A 13,407-nucleotide genomic window follows, 5' to 3' on the forward strand; every position below is an offset into this window, starting at 1 on the left:
ACAGTGAAGAGGACAGAAAGAGGTACGGTAATAACTCTTTGTTTCCCATCTCCCCTCTCCGCCAAAAAACCTACAAACGAAAACCCACTCACTTCATGTTTGCAGATGATCAAGCCCCTTCCATGTTTGTGCTCCCAGTGATCGCTTGTTTTGATTTCCCATAAGGCAGGCTTTCCCCTCTCAGCTTCCATTGTTGTCTTGAAGTAAATAAGCTTTTATAACAACCAGAGTTTATAGAAGAAGGGTTCCAAAAGTTGAGAGAAACCCACAAGTCAGTAACTTAGTTAATTCTATGGTTTCATTTCTGTTCCTTTCAAATGTTCTCACATAAGCCCAATTTAAAATTAGATACTTCAGAGTTTGCTCAGACCCATGTTCCTTCAAAGCTGCCTGTCAGGGCCTCTTCTCCTCCCCCCCCCCCCCCCCTTTTTTTCCTTTTCAAACCCTCCTTATTATTTGGAAACATCAAAGGGATTTGCACGCACCAAAATGAATAGCCTAGCAATATACAAGTCAGACAGCAGAAAGAGTTGTCATTAAATCATGGTCTACAGTGTGTGAAAGTCTCATACCTATGCATCTCAGGAAGCATCTATAACTGACTTTGCTTCAACCAGCAGTGGTATCTGAACATGGGACCTTCACTGCTGAAAGCATAAACATTTATTTCTTGGGCTGTAGGACTATATCCTCTAGTTGGCAGCTCTAGCAGACTTATTCATGTAGCCCTACTAATTCTCCTAGTGTGAGTTATATGCGCAAGCCTGCCCTGAGCATAAAGAGTAGAGCTGGTTGAAATTTTTCACAGTCCATATCACCCCCAGTGCATGTAGTCCTTAAAACTCTGCTCTTCCCAGTGGGAACACCTCCCCTCCCCCCGCCTCTCTGCTGTGAGAGCATTCTCACCATACTTGGTGTCTTCTGCCACACCTAGGCTCCTTGTTGGTTCTCTTTCATCCTTCTGCCAGGACAGCCACCACAGCCTTTCCAACTGAAGTGCAGCCCCTGCCCTTCTCAGCAGGAACCCCACAGTCTCTCTGCGCGGAGATCATCCTCGCAAGCGAAGCATCCCTCCCTCCCCTGGCCCTCTCACTGTTCCCCTAGGCCCATCTCTCCGAGGTGGAGACATTAGAGGGTAATGTCTTCAATCCTCTCAGGCCCTGGGGTTTTTGGCTTAGAGCCAGCAGGAAGTTTCCTCTGCTGCTCTCCTGCCTCCTCTGGCCCTGGCTCAGGGAGGACAGCTAGCAAACACTGCTTGCTGCTCTCCTTGCCTTTCAGCCTCCCCCCAGGAAATACCTTCTGGCTCTAGCAGCACTCACCTCCTGCCAGTCTGCTCCTCCCCCCAAGCAGCCCTGCCTCATCATGTCTCTCTTCCCTTTAGGGCCCAGGTACCCTCTTTTAAGCCCAATTGGAGTGCTGTACTCATGAGACACAGGTGCACTGGGCCTGCACCCTCTTAAAGTAGGAACCTACAGTAGAGTGGAGTGGAGGGTGAAATAGCTCAGTGGTTTGAGCATTGGCCTGCTAAACCCAGGGTTGTGAGTTCAATCCTTGAGGGTTCCATTTAGGGAACTGGGGTAAAAATCTGTCTGGGGATTGGTCCTGCTTTGAGCAGGGGGTTGGACTAGATGACCTTCTATGGTCCCTTTCAACCCTGATATTCTATTATTCTAAAGCAAAAACAAAAAACTTGAAAACAAAACATTTTCAAGAAAAACTTTCATGATAAAGAGATTGCACTACATTACTTGTATGAGGTGAATTGAAAAATACTATTTTTGTTTATCATTTTTAGAGTGCACATATTTGTAATAATAATAATATAAAGTGTGCACTATACACTTGTATTCTGTGTTGTAAATCAAAATCAAATATTTGAAAATGTAGAAAAACATCCAAAATATTTAATAAATTTCAATTGGTATTCTATTGTTTAACAGCGATTAAAACTGCGATTAATCATGATTAATTTTTTTGAGTTAATCGCAAGGGTGAAAGTGGGCCGGCACTGCGTAACGGTAAGAAGCCTGTATGCAGCCGACATTAAAGCGCTGCTGTGACAGAGGACCCTCCTTAAAATGTTGCCCTGGCAGCACTTTAATGTCACTGCCCCTTTTGTCCCCTCCCCCCCCATGGCCTCCGATGGGGTGGGGCAAAAGGGGCAGCTGTCCCGGGGCCAGCAATTTAAAAGAGCCCAGGGCTCCCGGCCACTGCTACCGTGGCAGCAACCGGAGCCCCAGGTCCTTTTAAATCGCCGCCAGAGCCCCGGGCGGTGCGGGCCAGGCAGCGTGGATGGGCTGGCTGGCTGGGGGAGGCTGACCCCCTAGCCCCACCCCTTCTGCCTGAGCCCTGCCCCTTCTGCCTCAAGCCCCGCCCCTTCTGGGGGCCCCGGAGCCATGCTCCCATACCGATAAGTATTTCATATTACTTTCACCCCTGCTTAATCACGTGAGTTAACTGCGATTAATCAACAGCCCTAGCAGTTATTGTTTGTATTGCGGTAGGCCCTAGGAGCTGCACTCATAGACCTGGACCCCATTTTTCTAGGCACTGTAACAACACATAACAAGTCCCTAGTCCAGGGATCAGCAACCCTTGGCACATGGGCTGCCAGGGTAAGCACCCTGGCAGGCCGGGCCAGTTTGTTTACCTGCCGCATCCACAGGTTCAGCCAATCGCAGCTCCCACTGGTGTAATTCAATAACTAATTCATTTGAAGTTGAGAAACTGATTGGGAGTTGGAAAAGCCTGAAACCTTGTTCTCTTCTTCCAGTTTATGAATAAAAGCTACGTGTGAAAGGATGAGATTTACTAGTTCTAAAATCTTGGACATTGTTTCTGGCCACCATCAGTTCAATTCTCTAATTGCAGATAATACTTCCTTTTGTTCAATAAATCAGTTTTAAATGTAAAACATGTTTTGGTAAACTTTTCACATTTAATTTTATTTAATTAATTAATTAAATATTTTGTTTGCTTTAATTAATTAAAATGTTGTTTTATGCATTTTAATTGAATTCTGGTTTTCATCCAAATAGAGATTGACTCAAATCACAAATAAAATTAATCATCCACCATTTTCCAACATCATAAAAATGTAAATATTGTTAATCTGAATAAATGTATGTTAATTGCTAAAATAAATGTGTATAGATATAGTGTATCCTGATTAGCAGAAAGAAGTACCAAATTGGATGTAAAGTCAAATCATTGCAACATTTAGTTGCAAATCAACATGTTTTAATGGTTACCAAAGAGAATCAACTTTTCAGATATTTGTCTAAAGAAAAGTACAAATGCAAAACAAGATTAAAAATGATTATTTCAATCAAGGTTTCCTGCTTGGTGATCTAAATCATGATTAAAATTGGTGATTTAAATTACCTTGATTTTAAACTAATCCACCCTGTTTTCTTTGCTTATGGAATAGCACATGTCATGGAGCACATGCTAGATCACAGCGGAAAGAGCTGTGCCTGCAAGCTGTTGTTGTAAAATCCCCTGGCCTTTTTGGCAAGTTTTCTATGGAATAGTATTTATTACCTATAACCTTAGAGAATGCCATGCATCATGTTTTCTAGCCTTTCTACAAGGAAAGGGAAATATTTTTGTGTGGTTCCCACAAGAGCGTGATGTGACAATTAACCTTCACTTCCTCAAAAAGAAGCAAACAACCCCCTCCCCAATAACTCCTAACAAAAAACCTGCAGAAGATACAAATGTTTATGGTACAATGTTTAGAGGAGCCAATGTTCAAAAGCTTCCAATTATTAGACTGTCAAAGATGTTTGCCTTTGAAATCACTGTTTATCAACTGAGTGCAAGTATGTTCATATAATTTGACGTATTCTATGTTTTTTATTTCTAATGACAAAAAAGCATTTATCCTTGGGTCTATGCACCCTGACATCAACTGAGTTTATACACATTTAAAAAAAATAAAAAACACAGAAAACCGCTCCCATCCAGGCAGCCAAGTCCTACCAGGATGGTTTTATGGCCAGACACTAAATTGGGCTCAGGAGATATAGGTTCAATTCCTGGTTTTGCCACTGACTTCTTGTGAGACCTTTGGCTGAGATTTTCAGAGGAGCCTAATGAAATGACTGTGCCCAAATATTATTCAAGTGCAATGTAATTTGGGGCACCTAACTGCTGTAGACTCCTTTTGAAAATCTCTGCCTTGTGCTTCAGATCCCCACCTGTAAAATGGGGACAATAATACATTTTGACTTCATAGGGGGCTGTGGCGAAGGAGAGAGATACGTGCAGAATTATGTATGGAATATTATATGTATCTCAGTTTATCTGTGTGATATTTATTCTGGGTGACTGCATGGAGTTAAACCAACGGAGGCTATAGAAGGGGAACAAGCAGAAAACAAACCTTATCGCTGTTATCTCCAGGAAGAATACCAAGGATCCTCATGAGAACAATGAGAGCTAGTCTTTGGGAAATATCTACCTACCTGCTGTTTCCAGCCAGGGTAGCAGGCCTTTTTTCCCCAAGGCCAGAGCCTAAGATCAAAGGAACACAGCCATTATAAAAACCCTGCCTCGAGAGCAAAAGCATGTGTGGGAGCTGAGTGGGCAGCTGCTCCTGGAGAGGTGCTATGTGGGGAGAAGAGAGAGAGAGAAAATAAGATACTGCAAGAGGACAGTCTGTCTCTCCCTGCCCAGAGATGGAGGTAGCTGGGCTAAATGGAACTAAGACAGAGAGGAGTGTCTGAGGCACCTAAACTTGCCTGTGTGTTGAGGGAAATGATCAGCTTCAGGCAAGGCCCAGGTGTGCAGACCTTTTTCTCTGCTTGCTGTGTATCTTTGGGTGAATGGACAATACCTCTATCTGGAACAAACTGTTTTGAGTCATTTTAATCAGCATTGGTCACAGGCTCTCAGAGAGAAGTTTCTCACAGGTACCAATTGCAGCTGGGCCTGTCGTGTGAGCATGGTTGTTTGTGGAGGCTGAACCTGCAAGGTCTAGTCTCAGAGTGGTAGAACTATGGAGTTCCACCTAGGGAGAGGAGAAGGTAGCAAACCTTGTCACCTGAAGGATTCACTCTTGAGGGAATACAAGAACCATGGACTTCCACTCTGGGAAAAGTGAAGGTGGAGGCTTTTTCACCCAGAAAGATTGCCCACACAGAGACTGGGTACAACTCTCCCCTGACACATGTTTTGAAAATCAGTCAGTGTTTGTGAGGCACTCAGATACTATGGTGATGGGGGGACATATAATTAGGCAGATAGAATCAAACCAACAGTGCAGACAAGTCCTCCCTTATACCTCGGAGATCCATTATTCCCCTGTCTCACCCTCTGCACGTACCTCAGAAGTACTACATTTCATGTCACGTGAGAGGGCAGCTGAAAGATAGCATGTATTTTTGCCATACTGGTACTTTCTTTGTGTCCAGTTAGTAATCTTCAAATCATGTCTGTAAATTCACTAAGCACCTGATTCAAGAATCATAAAGATAGATCTTTAATTTTCTATTGCATCACAATTTCAGGTCCATAAGCCTTTAAAAAGAGCCTCTGCCATTTTCCCTCTCAATGTCTCCTGTGTGTTTCAGAAAAACATATATGGGCAATTTGACTGGGTACAATAATACATTAATAAATAGCATGGGTTTTTCTTCAGTGGTCCTGTCTGTCTTATTTCCTAGTAGATATAGGGCCCAGTCCAGCAAGGTGTTGAGGATCCTAAAATCTCAGTGATTTCTCTGGGAGTTGGTGGTGCTTGTTACACCTCAGGAGGCACTCAGCACCTAAAATGATCAAGCTTTATTCTCCAGGTAACAGAACCTCTGCTGCACATGTGCTAAACAGAGAGGCTAACTAAGCTTGGTAGTATCTGCTACAGATGCAAATGTTTTTCCATTATACCCTCTTGTTATAGATATTATCACTACAGCAAACATTCACCTTTATCCCTTCTTGGTCTCTGACTCAAGATGAATTCCCTTGGAATTTTTGACCATAGTCCCTTAAGTCTTTTTCCCCAGTTGAGAGGAGAGTGAACAAAACTGAACTTTGCTGATTAGTTTTTTAAATTAAAGACTCTGTAAAGAGGTCTGATCTGTTTGGAGCGAGGGGCTCAGTACTTTCTGAAAACAAGGCTCCTTTAAGGTAGTTCAGTTTGGACTCCTAAAAAGCGAGGCATTCAAAATCACTAGTCACTCTTCATAATCTCGGCCAAGAATTCTTTCTACAGTTCTGATGGCTGAGGCTTGAAAGCTGTGCGTTCATGTAAGTACAAGTTACAAATCTGGTTTTTAGAGAGGTTTGAATTTCACCGCTTTACACTTGCAGAGTGTAAAAGTTGTTTGCTTTTTGCAGCCTATGAATGTGCAGTCTACGGAGGATAGTCCCCAGTTTGTTTCCTTCTCTTCTGGAAAGCGATTTTTTTTTTATGTGTTGTTTTTAATACTCTTTCTCATAGTAATGGCTTGGTCGCTGCCAGAAATTTGTGGCTACTCACTAGCTGGGAAGTAGTTTTATTGTGATGAACTGCCCTCTTAATGGAGGCAATATTCTTTTAGCCACAAAGGCTGCTGTTAAAAATCCATTTGGTAATGTAGCAGTCTTTTCTGAGAAGGATTTCTGAGTAATTTTGTAACTGAGGCATATTTGCAATCTTTAGGGGTGATCAGGGGAGAGAGGGAGGGAAGAAAATCCCCTTCATGCATACATACAGAGGGAAATGCAGCAGCACCAGTAGAGATCTCTTTTCACATCTTCCTGGGTCAGCCAAGTGGATCTGGGTGTTGTGGATGTGACTGTAGGAGCATCTTCCAGATCTGCTCCTGCATATGAATTGTGTTCAGTTGCTGGCAAGTGCTATGTAAATGCTTGCTTCTTGGGGGCAGATTTTCTCCCATCCATAGTAACCATAGTCTGAGTAGCTGGGTTTGGTGGAGTGGTTATTACACAAGAGTGACAGGTTCCGTCCGGACTATGCCCAGGTTGCTAAAGTGGAGCTGCTGCTGGATTTGTGCATTTCCCTCTGTCCCCGCTTTTTTAATTTGAGGTGGGGAAAAGGGAAGGGAGAGTAATGACCTATGAGTCTGCTTAGTCACAGGAAAATAGTGCTCTGGGTGCAAAAGGCCAATATGTAAACTGGAAAGCAAATCTTTTTAAACAGGTGTAATATGCTAAAGGTAATTCCAAATGGCAATGATTCGCAGTGGAGAAATGTCCACATGTGACGTAGCACAGAGCGGGTGGATGTGCAGTTCTATTTCAGTTCGTTTATTAATAGATCTAGAGAAGGTCTGTGTCTGTAGAAGGGCACGATTTAGCAATGACACCTAAATTGGTCCTGCCACCAATTCCTGGTGTAACTTCATTGACTTCAGTTGAGTTAGGCCAGGAGTGTCTGATCCAAAGATCATTGAGGTCATGGACCTGATCCACCACAGCTCATCGAGATCAATAACAAATTCGGCCCATAGAGATTTTTAGCCATGAGGACAGTCTGGGATCTCTGCAGTCTGGAGGAGAGACGGCTTACTGCGGTGTGTAAGTGCAAGAGGGCTTTTGAGACAAAGAAGCCCAATGATTTTAATGCTTTGTAACTTGCATGAGTGTCTCTGTATTTTCAGGTTGCTATATAGTTCAAACAGATCCTTTCCCACCCTATGTGAACCTCTTCTAGAGTCCAGTCCCGGCCCTCTGTACTCAGTAGAAAACTTACAACTGATTTTCACTGTTTACAGTCACATTAGTTGTTTAGGAGGGTACTAGGATGGCTCTGAAACTAAATGTTTTATCTGAATGAGACCAATTGGAATGGATAATTGCTCTGCTCTGCATTTCTACACGTGCATGCATGAACTTACAGTGAATAAAGCTCACTTGATAGAGGCTGCTATGCTGTTCTTAGTAATGTTAAATTAACAACGTCTTAATATATGTAATGTGTGTCAATGGCCCAGTAGTTTTATATGTCTAGTATGTGTATCTATCAAGGCTAGATCTGCCCCTGATTACCAGGGTTGGAGTGAACATTTTTAGTTTTTAATGTAATACTCTGCGGTGCTGAATATTGCCTGATGGGAGTTGAGGATTGTCAGTGCTCTCAGAAGACATTCAGCACCTCAAGGAATTGGCCCCTATGGTAATATCATTAAACTTACATATCGAGGGTATGTCTACACTGCAGTTAGACACCCGCGACTGGCCTGTACCAGCTGACTCAGGTTTGCAGGGCTCAGGCAAAGCGGCTGTTTAATTGTGATGTAAATATTTGGGCTTGGACTGGAGCCCAGGCTCTTAGATATGGGAGGGTCCCAGAGCTTGGGCTGCAGGCTGAGCCAGAACATCTCCATTGCAATTAAACGTCCCCTTAGCTGGGGCCCCTTAACCAGAGCCCCTTCGCCCAAGTCAGCTGGCATGGGTCAGCCACAGATGTCTAATTGCAGTGTAGATATACCCTAAGCGTCTGATTCAAAGCTCATTGAAGTTAATGGGAACCTTTCAATTGCCTTTAGTGGACTTTAGATCAGGCCTTATAATATCTTTGGTAATTTTAGATGGTGTGGGTTTCTCTAAGTTCTTTTAAAAACTATAAAACTATGTTCCTTTTGGCCCACTGACATGGAAAAATGACTGGCTAACGGCTGGTGAATGAGTTATTAATAGTCTGCCTTTCCTACACAATAAAAGCATTTATTTACCTCTTACGTTTTCAGCTGTGAAGGAAAAAAGGCATGGTAGAGGTTGGTCTTTGTTTGTAGGTGTTTAGATATATAGTATTGTGAATAAAATATGTTACTGTCTGATGGCAGAACTTTTGTTTAGGAGTATTTCATAATAAACCAAAAGGAGAATTTTGGCTGGCAAAGTTTTCAAAGTTCATGATAAACTGTTGCTGGCATGAAAGTCAGCTAAACAGGCTCATGTTGTTGTTTCCCCCAGGATGTCTTTCATGCTTTTTTCTCTTCCCATTGGAAATACAATTATTTATTTGCATGCAAGGTAGGTGAATTCTTTTATCTATTTGTGTATCATAAACCAAACAATTAGTATACTGCAGTAACAGTGCACTTTAAAAAAAACAACCCTTCAAAAGCTTTTAGTCAATATTATTACTGGAGGGAAAACTCTTAAGTAATTGTATGCAAACAATAATAGGCAAAGTTGTTTAGTGTTTAATAATAAAAGTTGCACTGGAAAACAAAAAAAGGGACTTGTAGCACAGAGCTCCACATGCAGTGACCCCAAGGATAGAAATATGATGTCAGTCTTTGAAGGGATGGACAGTACACTCTCTGCCAACATTGGAAAATCCCAGAAGATTAGTTTATTTGCCAGATGTTATTGGGAGTTCATCACTGACACCCTCTGCTTCATAGTCTTCATCTCACCCCGCAGTTGCCTTTCCTGCCCTTTGCAAATTTCCTGTCGATCTCTTTTTCAGAGTGCGACACTCAAGTTCCTCCTTGAAGTTGATGTTTTTGCTTCATAGCAATAGGCAAGTTGTCCTGTTGACTTATGAAGATGATCTGAAGCCTTTCTTGTTTTTCTTTCATACACCCACGATAACTCTCTTGGCATCAGCATATGCATGAAAGAGCCACTGATGTGAAGTGTAGCAGCTTCTTTAGTTCTGGAAGCTTTGCTTGTACTTGTGGGAGCTATAGGACTACACTTTAACACAACCCCATTAACTTCAGTGAGGTTGGGTGCTTGATGTACACATTGGGATGGATTTTGTCCCATAGGGTGTAAATCTGCTGGGTCTTTTTATGAATAATCTCAGAACCTAATCCCTTCCCCTTTTCAGCAATCTGTTTTTGTGCTGCTGTCAGCTGCAATCCTCTTGAGAGTACCTCAAGAATTGCTCCTTACTGGGTGATACTGATCAGAATTAATCAAAGAACAATATTGAGTGTAGGGGAGTCTCAGACCAATGACAGCAGACAAAAAAAAAAAGTTTGAACAGACAGAAATCTGCTCATATATTTCCCCCTTAATTCCTGCAGGAGTTTTCTGGTAAATATTGATTTCAATTAATAGAAGTTTTAACTTGTCTATGGGCTTGTGCCCCAAGTAATTATTCCCAAGGTTAAGGCTTGCTTAGTGAAAGAACAAAATGAAACATACACGTCTACCCCGATATAATGCAACCTGATATAACACGAATTCGGATATAACATAGTAAAGCAGCACTCCGGGGGCGGCGGGACTGCACGCTCTGGCAGATCAAAGCAAGTTCGATATAACGCAGTTTCACCTGTAACTCGGTAAGACTTTTTGGCTCCTGAGGATAGGTAGAGGTGTATTTCTCTTTAAGATGTCAGCTGGTGATGGTTATTTCTTAGAAGAAGATTGTTGCCGTTGGTTGTATAGTACAATTTTTTAAAACATGTAGAACAATTTGAGAGGCAGAGGATGACTGATTGTGTAGTGATGAGTTGAGTATGAGATTCTGACTTTGTATAACTGCCCACAGATATCCAAAAAACACTCTGCTTTACTGTGGACATATTGGGTACCGAGGCTGCCACTTCTAGTGATGTCACACCCAGAAGAAAGGCCTGGAGTACTTCCAAGAGAGGCAGTGAATCCATTTAGCCAATCTCTGTGTGTGTGTGTGTGTGTGTGTGTGTAAAATGATTACCTCACTCCCAGAAGGATTGCTTCCAGCGTTGGAGTAATGTCCCTTTCCTTATAAAGATTCAGTTTGAGTTTTAGAATACTTTTGTGCTGAGGCAACTTTCATGAACAGTTTATCAGAGCCCCTGTTACTTCTTCCTTAATCTTTAACCTCCAATTTTCTTACTTCCTTTGTGATCTATCTCCTATTAGTTAACAACTAAATGGTCATTTCTATGTAATAATACATCTTTCTTCTGTATATATCTAAAATAACAGGTTACTGCTTATTGTGTGTCCTCATGTTAAATGGCTTCATATTGGTGGTTGGATAATCAAAACACCCGTGCTTTTTATAGCCCCTGACCTCCTGTATCTGGGTTACATAGATGCCATATTTTGTCATGGTTCTGAAATATTCCAAAAACTGTCAGTGAGCAAAAAGACATAGTGGTAGGAGAAAACCAAAAGTCTAGAAAAGTACCCTGAACTTATGTCTGTATTTGGCACTGGTGTGATTGGTGCTGGAATGCTGTGTCTAGTTCTGGTGCCCACAATTCAAGAAGGATGTTGATAAATTGGAGAAGGTTCAGAGAAGAGCCACAAGACTGATTAATGGTTTAGAAAACATGCCTGATAGTGATAGGCTCAAGGAGCTCAATCTATTTCGTTTAACAAAGAGAAGGTTAAGAGGTGACATGATCAGTCTATAAGTATCTACATGGGGAACAAATATTTAATAATAGACTCTTCAATCTAGCATAGAAAGGTGTAACGTAATCTAATGGCTGAAAATTGAAGCTAGAGAAATTCAGACAGGAAATAAGGTGTACATTGTTAACAGTGAGAGTAGTTAACCATTGGAACAGTTTGCCAAGCGTCATAGTGGATTCTCCATCACTGACAATTTTAAAATCAAGATTGGATATTTTCCTAAGAGAGATGCCCTAGGAATTATTTGGGGGAAGTCTGATGGTCCCTTCTGGCCTTAGAATCTAAGTATCTAGGAACTTGTGAAGACTACCACCAGGCCCTGAGACCTTCCCATACTCAGTCACTGCTCATCTAAACATTCCCTAGTTTCCCCCCTGCCTAATATTATCTTCCTGAGTGGAATGAAACATAGTGGCATGCTATCTCTGTTTGCTGTGACTGGAGGCAGCCAGTAGATCTGCTGCTTCCTATAGCATGTTTTTCCTCTTTCTTCTGTGGCAGGGGTATGTGTGTNGATCTGCTGCTTCCTATAGCATGTTTTTCCTCTTTCTTCTGTGGCAGGGGTATGTGTGTGAGTGGAATTACAATCCTCCTCCCCACTCCTCTTTGGAGTTCCCCTGTCTTTGTCCCCTTCCCTGTTTGGGTTTCTCCAATTCTCTTCTTCATCCTCTAAAGCCACAGCATGGAGTAAAAGTTGAAGAAATGCTAGAGAGAGTGAGACAACATCCACTTTTTTTCATAAATAGCAGGAACAGTGGCCCTTAGTAGCCAAAAGCAAAGGTAGCAGCAAAAATTCTGTTTCTCTTCTATCCCAGTTGACATGGGACAGACAGATGGACCTGGGAAAGATAGACAGGGCAAAAATGCAGGACTGCTGTAAAGTGCTGTATGCCCTGCATTATATTTGTCCAGGCCTGCAGTAAATGAACTAACTGACTGCATTAAATCTGAAGCATTTAGAAGCCTTTTGTAGTGACAGAAATGCGAATGCTTGTGCACTTCATTTGGAATTCACACTGAAGTATTCAACTGGCCAAACACTTCACAGGTGTCAGTGGCGGAGTGCCATTTACACACCTTTCCTGCCACACAGAAGATGCATTCTACTGGAGTGGGAGTGTTTTTTCCCCTCATATACAAATGTCATATAAATATAATCATGGAAAAATCACAAAAATACTATTGAGGATTTGAGCCCTTGCAATCTATCACATCAAGATCCTACCTGGGGACTCCAAACATAGATTACTTTCCAGCATCCAGAACTGTTTGGGAATGCTTTAATCCTGAAAATAGGGGCTTTCTATTGGAAATGCTGACAGACCCTTCACTGTAGCAGCCCATGCGGCCTGTGCTATAATAATAAGTCGTGTATGTGGAAAGCATGATGCTAGTGTTAGAAAACAAGCACTTCAGCTGAACAGTCTGTGAGAAGGAAAAACACCATACTCCATTTCATTGCAGCGATCCTGAAAATTGGCAGTTGGGTTTATTCAGGCAGGGAGAAATTGGTAACAAAGTTGGTCATTAACCCTGTGCGCACTATATTTCCAAAAATAACAATCTGTAATAGCACTACGAGGATTGGTCACTAGTATTGCCAGCTGGGCTAGTCTGTCCACTTAACATTTTACATTGTCTGGAGATTGCCTTTTTTGTACTGGTGTGGGTTCCCCCCGCCCCAGGTTTAATCTAATTTCATATTGCATAACCCCCAGCCTCCTCTAATACTGTTTAAATGTGTGCATGACACTGCGAACAATTAGTACCATATGTAGTGCTTACTACTCTGAGTACTGCCACAGATCTCCATGGCATCCTTGTGCTGTCATTATGAAATCCCATTGCCATCCATTAGAGTAGTAAGCACTACACTCATAAATACTTTCAGGATTGAGTCCTATGCTGGGAACAGCAGTCTGTATCCACCCTATCCTTCTTCACCTGCACCAGCATAAAGGGCACTACTCACCTGTGCAAGTGTTTGCAGGATAATGTCAGTTATAGGGACTGTTTCCATGAGTATAATTACTCACCGGAGTAAGTGTCTGTAGAATTTGGGCCTTGACCTATCCTCAGTGCAGCACACAA

At 42.2% G+C, this 13,407-nt stretch overlaps 1 protein-coding gene across 7 annotated transcripts in view; it reads left to right on the plus strand.

The window, feature by feature from the left end:
• The window catches only part of CREB5 (cAMP responsive element binding protein 5), a 350,697-nt gene that overhangs the window by 32,377 nt on the left and 304,913 nt on the right, over positions 1-13,407 (plus strand). For 2 of the 7 annotated variants that reach the window (XR_004644468.1, XM_034760698.1), the window contains exon 1: positions 7,302-7,524. The exons of 3 other annotated variants lie outside the window; for them this stretch is intronic. The gene's annotated coding sequence lies outside the window, so the exon portion shown is untranslated. Of the gene's footprint in view, positions 1-6,231; positions 6,253-7,300; positions 7,525-13,407 lie in introns of those variants that run through there. 2 more of the 7 variants (XM_034760701.1, XM_034760703.1) reach the window with 2 other exon arrangements.

The sequence above is a fragment of the Trachemys scripta genome, chromosome 2 (genome assembly GCF_013100865.1).
Source record: "Trachemys scripta elegans isolate TJP31775 chromosome 2, CAS_Tse_1.0, whole genome shotgun sequence".
NCBI classification, from domain to species: domain Eukaryota; kingdom Metazoa; phylum Chordata; order Testudines; family Emydidae; genus Trachemys; species Trachemys scripta.